Genomic DNA, 15454 nt, shown 5'->3' with positions numbered 1-15454 from the left:
ATTTTGTTGTGTGTCGTTTATCGGTTTAAGTTAATAAACTAATAGAGGATGGACTTTGGCTTTAGAAGATGAAATAAGGAAATGGAATGGGCCTTAGGTCCATGGGCTTAAGGGAGTATAAATACCCCTTAAACCCTAAACCTTTCCATTCTTATCCATCTCTACACCATAGCCTGCACCATCAAAAACACACACAAACACTATCCTATAACCCGAACCAAGATCCGAAGGCGAAAACCCGAGCTCGTGAGTGCTAGATCGTTGTGACTAACCGAAACAACATCAAAGACCAGCTCGTGTTCGTAGTTCGACTCGCTTAAGGTACGTTTATAATTAGAAATCATTCGTATAGGTTCGGTTTGGTTTGGAAAATCATAGATCTGTGTTAGTTTGTTATAAACGAATCCAAAACAACAAATCTTATGGAAATTGATTACCATTTGATGGGTTAATGGTTAACCTAAAGAAACCCGTATATATATGCCCAAATCGCATCCTTTAAATGTGAATGTTTGGCCGAATGGACACCTAGGGTTTGTAGCGCTATGATTCCGAGCTCATTGATACCCAAATCATGATATTTCGTTGAGAAATGAAGGTTTAACTGTAGATCTGGTGTATGTTGACTGATTCGTGTTCTTGGCAATTTTGACTTTGACTCTAAGTCAAAGCCTGGATAAGAACAGGGATGATTCGTTAAGATTGATGTAATTCGTCATGTTCAGGTAGCGAATAAGCTTACCCAGTTTGTTACATCAAGTTAACGAAGTAGACTAACGAACTAGGATAGCGAACCAAGTAACGAACCAGGTGATTCGTTACTCACCAGTTCGCTAAGCTCCAATAACGAATTAGACCACGAATCAAGTCATATTCAGATAGCGAATTGGAATGACGAATCAGAGGATAAGATGACGAATCAAGATAACGAATTAAGGAAGAAAACATAACGAATCAGATCAAAGGATAACGAATTAGCTAACGAATTAGGTTTAATTCGTTATAGAGAATGAGTTAGCGATCTAGAAAATAATTAAAAATCCTAATGAAAAATGTGTTAAGACAGTTAATGAAAATAAAAATTTTCCAAGCTGACCTGGCAGCTTAACCCCAGCCAGGGGCTCTACCCCTTGGACCCCACTAGGGGCTGCCGCCCCTAGAACCCCGCTGCCAGGGGCGCTGCCCCCAAACCCCCGTTCGTTGTAGGTTATATAAAGTAGATTAGTTAATTGACACATGTAAATATTATACAGTTAGCCGTGCACAGCTCAAGAAGGGAATAACTATTAACGGCGAACGTAACCGCATTCAGGTGAGTTTTTAGCCCCACTTCCCTGTTATGTTTTCGGGGCTGTGTGCATACTCGATGTGATAGTTAATACACTTACCTTAAGTGGTAAGTGTATGCCTTGTATGATTTATGATTGATGATTACTTGACGGTGAGTGAACAATCTTCAAATATTGCAGGTACCGTCAGGTGGTAGTTAATGAAATGATTGATATGTATGATATATGAATGAGGTATGTATGAATATATATGATGTATGAATAATGTATGTATGATATGTCGATGTTTCGTGAACGCTCTTCGGAGATTGCACGAATTGTCAAGGGAAGTAAATAAGAACAGGTATGGAAGAAAGGGTGACCGGACCCTAATAATATCCGAGGATGAAGGGAGACCGGACCCTAATAATATCCGATGATGAAGGGAGTCCGGACCCTAATAATATCCGAGGATGGAGGGTACTGGACCCTAATAATATCCGAGGTATGTAGGGTGAAATGCTCTTTATAATGTAAGGTTAGTTATAAATGTGTATGGACGAACGAAGTACAGGTTATGTATGTAATGCGTACCTTCGGGCACGTATATGTGTATGTAAAGTAAGTTATGTGATTAACTAGAACTCACTCAGCGTAGCTGACTTTTAGTATGCACGCAGGTTGACAGACTGAGGCAACTGGTTTTAAGATTGACACATGGCAGGATTGAAGAGGCTGGCATCTGAAGATTGTCATGATGTTTTGAATGATATATTTTATGTTATGTTTTAAAAGACAAATTATGTATATTGTAACGAATGGTTGATGTTTTATGTTATTCCGCGAAAGTTTTAATTAACTCTGATTTCTAGAACAGTGTTTATGAGTAAATCCAACGTCCAAAGTAGGGTACCGGTAACGGGGCCTTACAGTAATCTTATATCTTGAGTCTTAGCCCCACATGTTCCCTTAAGTATACTTGCTAGAGATTAGTTGTGTTTATTCCAACTTAAGAAATGGGTTGTTTGGAGTTTAAGGGTTGACAAGGTGCATATGGATGTGGAACTGCCAATCATTTATTCATCATTCTTCTAACCGGCCTGGGTTTGATTGTTCATCGGGAAAATATCAACTTCTTGGTTTTCAACTTTTGATTGTGGACTGGAGGGTTGATAGACGTCCCTACGTTGCTTATTATTGTTTGCCTATTGGAATATTTCACACTCATTTAGACATTTATTTATCTTCTTTAATGAGTTTCTATGCAGCTCCATGTGGTTATGAGTTGTGTTTCTAGATGTAGTTGTGTTACACCAATTTTTTGTCTCTTTCTCCTTTTATTTTTCTTAGCTATTCCAAGTATTTTCTTTTTCTAAGGTTGATTTTGAAGGTATTTAATTTTTGAAATACCATGGGTTCATTTGTGTTTCTTTAATTTTTATCTATTGATTTTATTATTTCCATACTCATGTTGGTAATGGATAGATTATTGGAAAGCTTCTATTAAATTACTTAAGCTACTAATTAAAACTAATAATGAAATCTAAAATAAACATATAATATTTATGGCTAGAATCTTATCCGTATAATTAACACAAAAGTAAACATGTTTATTTCCTAACTCTAATGTTTAAGAATATGTATTATTAAAATACTAACGTTGCTTAAACCAGTGGCTCTGATACCACTTCTGTCACAGCCCCTGAACCCATACCCCGGGAGGGGAGCCGTGAACGCGAGTGGTGGTATCGGTGTTTATTATTTAGCAGCGGAAAAATTCATCAGGACCGTAGTTAGGAAAAATTATCAGAGTGTAAAACACCATGATTTTCGTTTCATCTGGTTGGATAAAACCCATTTATATCCTTACAAATATTTTATAGTGATAACCCCTATTTTACAAAAAAAAAACATGTTTCTTTATTCTGGTGATAAGGCACTTACTTAAGCTGGAAGGCCCGCAGGCACCATTCCTTTATCTTTATCATCTCACCTTAAACATGTTTTAAAATATTTGATCAGCGGAAAATACTGGTGAGTACATTCATTTATAATGACACATATACAATTACAGCATTAAGATGTTTTTACATCTACCTGCTTACAAATTACCGAAAGGTACTTGTCACTCGACCGTATCTATGACTGTGGTCATATTACTTATTGGCTAACACTTGTCCAATAAGTAACGTGTAATAGCCCAGTAGGCAAGCCTTGTATACAAAACCCCACAATACCAGTAGTAACCATCCCGTAAGTCTACAAAGACTTAATAACTGTAATGTATTTAAAATACTTTTAAAATACATTTGAAAACATTTAGACCATCTGCCATGAGTTTTATAGGTTTTGAAATAATCATGACAGTGTCGGAAAAATAGTTGTCTCACACAATGTGAGTGGTATAAAAACTCGAATGTCTCACCTTGCAAGTTTACGGTTTATGAGCTTCCTGGTATTAAGCACCTAGGTTAAATACCATGTAGTATTTCTAAGTTAATATATACCCATAATCATAACGATAATCACGAGATTAGAAACTTTACACGATGACACAATGTCTTACCTTATTCAGGTAGAGCTTTTGGATTCGTGTATAAAAAGCTTCTTTCGATCGGATAGGATATCGTTACAACCACTCGGGTATTATACCAACATCCGTAATAAAATTTGAGAGAGAAAGAAAATTCTGAGCAGAAAATGAAGGCTGATTTCGCCCCCTTTTATAGCTGATTTCTGACCCATCGCGTATCGCGATGGGTTGATGAGTCATCCCCATTTCTGACGCGTGTCAGGTGACGTGGCACGTCTGCGTAACTTCCACATCGCGTATCGTGACGAGTCACTTTGTGGGTTCATCGCGTATCGCGATGGACACGTAAGCTTCTGGATAAACTACACGTCATCGCGTATCGCGATGAGGCTAATGAAACCTGTCACGTATCGTGATGGGTGGATTATTAAAAATTTTAAATTTCCACAAATATACTAAGGCGGCCCTATAGCGGCTCGCGGCGATGCGAGTGTGCGAAGTGCAAAGTGTGCCATCAAAGCGCCACATCGCACTTCGCCCGAGCCCGTGCGCGTTCGGGTGCTTACGCACCCTCCGCTAGGACCACTTGAGAGTGACCTATCATATAAAAATATTATTATGGAAACTCATTTCCTTATAAAGAGCTTTCGTTTCCTTTCAAGTTTCCATGTGGGATCAAATTCCCTTCCATATTTATACCCATGTGGGAAATTCCATATTTTTCCATCTTTCAATGTGGGATGAACCCAACTTTTCATTTATTCAAAGTGGGTATTTCCATTTTCTTATTTTATATTTTCCATTATATGTTTTGGAAAATTTGGAAATGTTACATCTGGTTTGACCGAGAACTTTGGTTGCACGTGACTGAGAACTCAACAAAGAGCATCAGGATCGAGAACCCTTAACAAAGAACCCAGGTCTGATGCTTCCAGCTCATATTTTCTCCCTTTTCATCTCTTTCCTAACCTAATTAACTGTTAACGGTCCATATCATGAATTTTGTCCATCATTTTTACTCTTTTACACCCAATGTTATTACATCATCAAGACCTAACCCATTCTAGGTATAAAGTTTAGTCCTTTACCCGTTTCAAACTCGTTTTAGCTTAGATCTTCAAGTAACAAGTTGATTTAGTCCATTTTTAACAACAAGTTCACATTTTTATTGCATAAGGATGACCGATCTTCCTACGTATCAATTCTTAGGGCAAACGGACTATAAAAATGTAACCTTTAAGCTAAAACGTACCTTTATGATTCACTCCGAACTACGGTTAGCTTGATACGTGATCTTGGACTTGTTAGTTTGCTTGTGTGCTCGAGAATCTAATATTACTATGCTCGGTTTAGGGTTTGGATCTTGGATTTCTTCTTCTACTTGCGGTCGTAAATAAGGAGTGCATGTGTGTGTTTTATGGTGTAGGCAAAGGTGTAGAATGGATGGAAATGGAAAGGATTAGAGTTTAAGGGGGTATTTATACACCCTTAAGCCCATGGACCTAAAGTCCATCTTTCCTTTTTGGTCCATGATTAATTCTCTCTAATTAGCCTACTTATCTTTCCTTTATTATTTTATTATTTATCCACTATCTCGACTAAACTTTCCCATCATAATTATATAATTTAGTTAATATTATTTTTAGAAATTTTGAAATGTTAGAAGAAAACACCAATCATAATTTGTATGAAATGAAATGAAACCAAATAAACTCATAAAATAAAACTGACCAAAGCGTTCCAAAAAGGATTGATGACTAAATTCATTTATATAATATATAAATTCCTTATCAAAAGATCAAATTCAAATAAAATGGAGAAAAAAAACGACGCCTGTTGAAAAGAGGTTTTATACGATAAATCTAAATCAATAAAATTCAGAAGACAAATATATATATATATATATATATATATATATATTATTCACTATTTTATTATCCTTTCGATCATAAAGAAATAGATCGTATAAAAGTTACTCGTTTAAAAACAAGTGACATAAAAAGAATATAGAAATAATTATAGAATAAAGAAGATATTGAATAAACAAAATCCAGAAGTTACGAGATAATATACATATATGACTATCTAGCATAGATGTCATCTAAAGAGTATGTTACGAAACATTATTAGAAATTATATTATACATGAATGATATATATTGACAATTACACTTGATATCATGTAATTGTTAATTTATTGTTATGCGTGTATAGTGATAAAACCCGTTATGTCAGTAATAACAACATATATGAGTCAACCCATGTCTAGTCAGACATTTCCAACCAGAAAGATTATTAAAAGTCAAATTAAATAATATAAATTTTATCCAAGATCAAGATTTCCCAATATAAATACATATTCAAAGTTAAGATTATAGCTAAAAAATGATAAAAAAAGAATAAGTGACTACTAAAAAAGACATTTATATGTATAAATAAAAAAAATATAAAAATATCAATTCATACATCAACTAGAAATAACAATTGATTGCTCAAATCACAGTAAGAAAATGATTAAACAAATAGAAACTTATAAAAAACAGGTCTAATCAAATTCTGAATAATGATCAAAAGAACTCTCGTTCCAAAGAAATAAATATAAATAATCTAAAATCAGTTTTCGTATTTGTACTTGAACATCCGAAATTCATTTCTATACAAATAATTTTATTAGTAAATTGTAAGTTATAAACAAGTTATTCATAAAAGAACTTAAAACATTTAAAGAATAAATGAAAATACATGTGAAGAATAAACAGAGATAGAATAATTACAAAAGATAAGCAAAGGCAAATAAAAATGGTGTAAAACTACACTCTAGCCAAGATTATTAATAAGATCACTAGTATTAAGAATTAAAAAAAATTGCTCAACAAATATCGAGGACGAGATTCATTTTAAGGTGGTAATGATGTAACATCCCGAAAAATCCCATATCAATTTTTGAGCTAAAGATGTCAACTTTTAAAAGTTAAAGAGCCAAATGTAGTACCGAATATAAATAAGTGGATGTAAATATAAAATATGTTCGTTTCTATATATATAAATGAAATGAACTTCGTTTTATTCAAAAACCTATTAAACGAGCATTTAGTAAAAGAAATGATCATTGAGATATGAGATGTTTAAGCAAGTGTCTAAACTGATATGCGTAATAATATATCTAATTTAAATTACTACATCTTAAAACAAAATAAATAAATAATAATAAAATATTATCAAATTTATTATATATAGAATTCTCGAAATGTAATACATGTGCATCAAGTGACACAATTGTAAAAGGTAAAAGAAAAAATAATAAAATAAATATGACTAATAGAATAATTCTAGTTATTATAATATACTATATATTACTAATATATACTACGTACATATTAATATATGAAGTCAACCGACTTATTATATATATATATATATTACGGTGGAGTGAGGATAAGAATTAGAACTCACAATTTAAACGAATACCACGTTGCTTACTTTTGCCACTAATTTTCAACTTAACAACGCGTGTTTAAGCAATATATTTGCAAAACTATTTTGCAAATCTCCTACTATATATATATACTATATATATATATAGATATATACTATATATATATAGATATATACTTATGAAGTAAATATGAAAACTACAAACGGAAAAAGATGTGTGAGAAACATAATGTGAACACGTAGGAGGGTGGAAAGTTGGCTAATAAGGTTATGTGTAGTGAAGGGCTACAAATGGGGGGCGAATTTGACATGTGGCGCCCAGTCAGCAAGGGATGAGAATTTATTTTTAAGGTGTAATGGTGTAGGGGCTACAAATTGGGTCCACGGTATCTTTTTTTATTATTTTCTTTTTATAATTAAACTAATCAAATAAAAACCAATTTCTTCAAATAATTAAATAAAAATGTATTAAAATTAAAAAGAAATACAAAAAAAAACATAACTAAAAATATATAAAAACATATAGCTCGGTTGGCGTACATGTTTATGTTCGAGTCGGGAAATTGAAACGGATAGCTCGGTTGGTTTAGGTTCATCGGGTTCCATTGTAAGTTCACGTTCGGTTGGTTTTGCGAACCATGATGTTGACCGAAAGAAGAGAATGGGTGGTTCGGTTGGTTCGGGTTGTTTCTAGGATTCATTTTGCATATACATATATATACACACACACACAACATATATACATATACATATACACACACATATATATATATCACACACACAACATATATACATATACATATATATATCACACACACACCATATATTCATATACATATACATATATATACACACACATACATATAATATAATAATAATAATATTTCTTCGTCTTCCACGGCAATAAAAACACCCCGCCTCCGCCCCTTTTCGTCCAAAAATCGCCCGAGGGGCGGTGTTCGCGCCCAAAATCGCCCAAATCCACGCCCCATTACATATGGCCTAAAGGGGGTTTCACGACATTATATCTTCACACCAAACACACATTCCACACACATTAACCTCGTAGTACGTGCCAAGCTTCGAATTTCCGATGGTTTAAACGCTAGTGCGCGATAGAAAATAAAAATGCTGCTCGTACAAGCTTAGGCGTATAACTTCGAATACCCGCGTAGGGTAGGGGTTCTGCCTAAGTTATTATTTTATTTTATTTCAATGCTTAGACCCTAATCAGGGGTATAGCCTAGACCTTGATCAAGATTTAATAAATACAAAGGATATAGTTAAAATATTATTTCTTCATGATTAAGAAAGTTAAGCTTTTACCTACAAAGAGTATAGTCAAACTAAGGTTTCTTCATGATTAAGAAAAATAATATTTTATATACATAGGTTATAGACAAATGACGTTTCTTCATGAAGAAGAAAACATATATTATAGATGTTCTTCGTGAATAAGAAACTTCGTAGATGATTGGCAAATAAAGAGAAAAATTTCAAATCTAAATATTTTATTCAAACAAATGATCAATCAAGGTTTAAAGCTATCTAAACCTGACTAAAGGTCTGTAGCCGGATCAAGAGACGATCCAGGTATTTATAAACCTATTTGTTTATAGGTTAATAATCAATCACTCATAAAGGTTTTCAAACGAGATCACCAAATCATTCAGAACAGACAATCACAGGTGAATACGTTAAACCTTTTTCAATCAGTCAAGATAAACGAGTTTTTTTATCTTAAAGAAAGTTAGTCAAATACTTTTAAGAGATTACGTGAATTCTAACAAAAAGATTTAAGGGATTACGTGATCCATATTTTATACAAGATAGAAAATAAAGCAACTCAGACCGAGACCGAGTACACATGTGTCTGGATCCAAACATAATTAATCTAGTCTTTCAATCAAGGCTACGTGGCCGCAGACTAAAGGTCATAATAAAAGTTCTCCAATGGGCGTCAATTCCCGAAGAACCGTAATTGTGTGTGTATGGCAGTGGCAAATCCCAGAAATAAGAGACGATTCTGCTGAGCTTGTTCAAGAAAACTATCTTGTCAGTCAAAGAAAGATTTATTAAATGATTTTAGAGTCAACGATTCACCAGCACATCGCTGATGTATTTTTCCCCCATATTACAGAAAATAAAAGTTAGCACAGGTAGCAATGAATTATAGCCACTCATGAAGATATATGCTCGCAAGGTATAGATGGTTCAGTTTTTAATTATTAAAATATTGCAAACAATATTTAAACAAGATTTATAAATTAAACACTCGGGTATTTATTATCCGAGAAGCTTTTCAAATAAATTAAATATTTTATTATTATAAAAAATGGTTTATAAGTAAACTAATGTTTCAAAAAGATATATTAATATTTTATTTTTAAACAAAAGACTTTTGTTAAATAACCGCAACTCTGATATATATTTACAAAATAGGTACCAACTATTGGTCACACGTCTAGACCCTAAGTCGGGGTTTGAAAACATCATACTGCAAAAGTATTTGCAGTTATCAGAGACCGGGACTAATATTTAAGTAATTGTTGTAATTAGAATGGAGGAGCATAGGTAGGCTTTGGGAATAAACCAAACAAAAAACCAAAAAAAATCGTTTTTTGTGTTTTCAAAACTGTTCGAGTCAGTACCGAGGCTATATCAATGCTTAGGGAATCATTCCAAAAAACAATAACAACATTCATACCATTGTCAATATGCTTTTTGGGTAACCAGACTTTGACTATGCTGTTAATATTGATCAGAAAGCACATCCATACACAATAATCAAATTTGACCAGAATAAGGTCAAAGTAAACCCAAAAACCATTATTGACTATGTTCACACCAAATTTATATCTTTCCGTAATACTAAAACTACCCAAGGTGGAATAGGCACTCCATTGACTGTCCCAGGTCCACCATAACTCAAATTTGGACCCCAATAAGTCAAAAGAACCCACCCTCTCTTTCATTTTATTAATAAATTTTGTTAAAACATTAAATAACTAAATAAGTTTGATTCTCTGACTTTGTAATCCATACGCGTAAAGATACAAAAACAGAAAGAGAATGAAGCAAAACAAATATAAATAGCATACTTGTGCTAATATTATGAACATTCACTGGCTTAAATTGAAGTTTCGATGGAAATTAGACCACAAATCTCCATAAAGATTAACACACACACATAAACTTGCATATGCATGACAAGAATGACCAACAACAAAAGAAAAACAACGAAACCTATGTTGAAAGACACTAAAAATAACACATGAAAATGTGAACTTCTAAAAGAGTTTCTAAAATAAATTGACAAATTATAGAAAGTTTAAAAAAGATTACATATTGGCTATAATGCAACTATAAAATAAGAGAATTAAACCTCACTATAATGATGAAAATACTTGGCAATAAATATGCACAAACCTTTAACAACACCAGCAAGACATAAGCCCTAGATTGTTGCTATTGCAGTCTATGAGAAAAGTAAAAATATAAACAATAAGCTCACTACAAACCAAAAGAAGACATAATTCCATAACCACTGCAGATTTGCCCACATGTAAAAAGGATATATACTCTACTTTTGCACGATAAGATGATGGTGACTAAATTGTATATATGCAGTTTAGAAAAAACCTGAATTATATTTCCTACATAGTCATGGTCTTATTTGTGAGTTATTTTGTTCAAAAACATGAATTAGATTAAAAACCTAATTACCGGGTTTACAAAATTATGAAAACTCCGTATGCCGCATACTTTGATCAAGTCTTTTCTTAACAAATAATTTCAATAATTCCGAACGGAGCTGGTGCTTTCAAACTTCAAAAGTTGACTTCAAGAAAGAAAAGAAATAATTGGAGGGAGTGAATCTGTGTGTAAAATCAAGAAAAAGAAAACCCTAAATTAAGAAGAAAAAAACTATATGTTCGACAAAACCCTTAATGAAAACATACCTTAGATCTTAGATCTGGATATATGATGAGGAAGATTATGGATGTCGAGAGAGTATTTTGAATTTGAATTGCAATATTTCTCTCTCTTTCAGGAAGCTTTGGTAAAACAGTAGACTGTATTGAGAAATGACTGTATGTATGATCGACACATCAACAAATGACTCCTATGAATGACGACACATCCGCACAAGGGAGGACAAGTGGCAAAAACATCTTTTATTATATACGAGGATATATATATATATATATAAACTAGTAGGCGCCCGCGCGATGCGGCGGTGACGATGATTTGCTATAAGGTACTCATTTTTGTTAGTTTATCAATACACTCATGAAGAGCATGTAATTCGATATCGGTTCAATTGGTACCTTTATATATTGGGAGCCGGATTCCAAGTGGATGCTATGTGGTCTTTGATGATTGCTGCTATTGATTATATATAGTATTGTAGAGACTTACGAAAAAAATAGCAAGACATGAATCAAAAACTCTTTAATATAAAATGTTAGTGATCACACATGATAAAAGCTCTTTCATTCTCCTATATACTCTCTATCTCTCTACCATATCGCATTCTCTTGTATTTGTGTACTTAAAATATGGTTGCTATTATGTTAAGTGTTTTTTTTTGTTTTGTTGTTGAAAAATTCATTACATTTAATAATATACAATGATTATGGGTTTGGGTTTGGTATCCAAAAATTGGAAACAAAACACCCGCACGGATCTTACTGTGTATTATGTATGTCTTTAATTGCAATTTATTCTAGGAAGATATTAGTACATCTACAAAACTTTAATATAAGATGATCACTCTAAAGATTTTTCTACTTTCTCTCATGTATATAGTTTGGACCGCTTAAGACAACATTATCAAACAATTGTGCCCTTTTTATACTTAATACATGTTACGGTTTTGTTTTAGTTTGGATGACAAGCATGCTTTGACTTGGATGGTAAAACAAGATCGCCTTGATATACTTTGCAAGGCATTTAGAACAATATTCCATAATTACAAAATATCAAACACTATTTGATAGTTACAAAATATGGATCAGTAGTTACAAAAGAAGATTGAAGTTGGCTGCATATCCCCTAGTAGCTAAAGGTATTACAAAAGAAGACACATGTTGGTAGCCATGGTTACTTTGCTGCATATCCCATTAGTTAAGGCCCATAAGCATTAGATTTGATAGCATTCACCTATGTCTTTCGTTTTTTTTGCCCTACTTCAGTATCTGCAGAGATATAGGGATTCTCATAAATTAAAAACAATATGTTTGACTATACTAAGAGATTAACGTGCACATAGGCATAGAGACACAACAAAGATTGTAAACGACAACAATTCGGGTAACAATGTGATTCTCTTACAGATAATCCTAAATGAAATTCAATTATCTTTATAATATGAAACTTCCTCAAAACGGTAACCGAGTTCTAGTTGGGTTGTTTCTTGTCGGTTTGGTAATTGATTACGGTTAAAATTTAATTAGCCTTGATATAGATGTGCACAAAATCGGGTATTATTTAAACCCGGAACCGGGTACGTAGGAACCGGTTCCAGGTATGGTCAACAAAAGTCAAACCGGGTTCGGGTAGGAACCGGTTCCGGTTATAATCGGGTATTTGACCTGGTTTTGACCGGTTCTTCCGGGTTTTTTCGGGTTTTGATCGGGTATTTCCGGTTCCGGGTCGGTTCCGGTTCCGTGTATGGTTTCGGGGAGAAATCCTATACCTGGTCCTACCCGCGGGTTGGATACAGGTAGGAACCGGTTCCGGGTCGGGTCCGAACCCAGTTTTTTTGTGCACCTCTATCTTGATATGAGGCTTCCTCGGGACGTTTGTCTTCTCAAACATGATGTAAACGTGGGAATTTTAGTGAAATTCTTTTCCATCACAAAAAAAAAACAATATTTACCCATTTCATTATATAAAAATTACAATACGACCATTACACCCTTCTCTTATTCTGATATGAGTCGAGCATTCTCAAGCTGCATGAGTAAAGCCCAAACCTCACATAAATCTTGTTTAGTACTTTAGTTATCAAGCTCAAGTCTTGTATGAGAAGCTTGCCATGTTTGTCGAGCCTTGTAAATATTTAAGTTTAATATCTTTTGGAATTCAATTCATTAATTTCACATTGCACATCCGAGCTCGAGCCGATCATTGGCCCGTTTAAGGTAATGCACAAGCTTAAGCCGAACTCAAGCTCGCTTAAGGTTTTTCTCGAAATATATAAAAAAAATAAAAACATATATGAATTAATTAATAGATAATAAATTTGCTAAGCATAAGCTTGAAAAAAAACTCACAAGCCGAGATTGAGCTTTTAAAAAAGAGCTTGAAACGGGTCGAACTCAAGCTCGAGCTCTCGTAAGAAAAAACAGGTCGAGTCAAGCTTGGGCTTAGCTCGTTAAAACCCCCAACGAGTAATCATGAAATATTATTGTGACACTTTAAGAGCAAAATTGCATAAAGAAATTTATACAGCATAAGTAGAGATAAAAAGAATGTGATTATACCTTTGCTTTTTTCGAAGAACTATACAAAGTCATCATCAGCAAGATGACCAAGGCATCACTAAATGAATATGACATCATACCTTCCTTGACATTTCACACTGCCTTTGTTGTCATACTCTCCTGTAAATTGAAATATGATATTACAAACTCAACACAAAACAATAAGGTTTAAAATATTCACCAATGAAACTTATTCATTATCTATAGTATTGTGATGCAATGATGTATATCAGTTGAATTTGGGTCTAAAGCTGGTTGTGATATTTCCAGTCCTGCTTTAACAACATTCAGATACCTGCAAATATGTACACCAAATCCACTCTAATTCTTGCAAGTGAGTATTATAGTGTCCTTTAAAGTTATTTTGACCAAAAATAATACACGTCTTATGGTAATTACTAATTAGACACAACTTTTAACTGTGTATGACCTTGAATTAGGACGTGCCTACATACATATTACTTTTTTTTAAAATAAGTAATAACATCGATTATATTAAATTACCAGGATGTTATTACTAAAGCATAATTAAATTACTTGTCTTTGGCATCATTTCATAAAGTATAAACAAAATTACCATGAAAGACTTTGATGTTTGAGCTTTTCACCGGATGAGATTATCTCTATTTAGTTGCAGCTAGAGATTTTTCAATATTTGAGCCAATGTTATCTGCAAAAAGTTAACATGAATATAAAAATACATAAAAAGGGAAGCAAAAAGGTGAATATTCTACTTACTAATCGTTTCCTTGCTCATAAACCAAAGCCACAAGATCTTTCAATATTTAATTTACCTCACCATGAAATTCTTGTATCCCCTGAAAACAATTACAAAATGGACTGATATAAAAACTTTAAAAACAAACACTTACTTACCCTCTGAAATGGTCAGTTTCTAAGGACACTAAAAATGGTTGTTAAGTGTGTCCAAAATAAGAGATAATTAACGGGATGGGAAAGAACCTGGTACAACCAGAATAAATCCAAATGATGGTAGAAATCGCACTTTAAAATACAACATTTTTGAAATCGAGCAGCAAATAAAGAAAATCAAATCAAACCTGAAATTATGTTGAGCCTTGAACCTTCAAATTACCTAAACATATTCAAATCAAAACGCAGAGAGAGAGAGAACTTTAGTGAGATTTGAATTTCAAATTTAGGTGTCATGCATAGAGATTCAGGGTTTTTTCAAATTTGAATCATCTACCGATAGTATACGCGAGACATGTTTGTTTTGAGACCATATGCATTACCAACTTATAAGTTGTAAAATTCTTAAAATTAAGAGTTTTTGTTAAAATACTATCTTGCCCTTCATATATGTATTATAAGGTAGTATGTATGTATATATATATATATAGGATGGTTCATGCGAGAAGTAAAGTTACAGCGAGAAGTGTGAGAAGTTAATCTGGACCACTCATTTAATTTTTAATCTTGAATCATTAAAATATATAACAAGGTAATTAAAGTAATATAAATGTATTCTCTCTCCAATTAATATATATAATTGAACCAATACAAGTTACATTTTTAACTGATATAATTAATATAATCACAATAAATCCATAAAACAATAAATTAATCTTTATAGTTTTTTACCCTATTTCTTGAATTCACCCTACACAACTATAATTATTTTTCTACACATCTACAAATTTTTTCCTACATATCTTTAATTTTTCCGTACACGTCTAGATATGTTTCCTACACAATTTTAATTTA

The sequence above is a fragment of the Bidens hawaiensis genome, unplaced genomic scaffold (genome assembly GCF_021521415.1).
Source record: "Bidens hawaiensis isolate Kalapana, Puna unplaced genomic scaffold, B.hawaiensis_p1.1 tig00034840_1, whole genome shotgun sequence".
NCBI classification, from domain to species: Eukaryota; Viridiplantae; Streptophyta; class Magnoliopsida; order Asterales; family Asteraceae; genus Bidens; species Bidens hawaiensis.
This window is presented reverse-complemented; position numbering follows the sequence as displayed.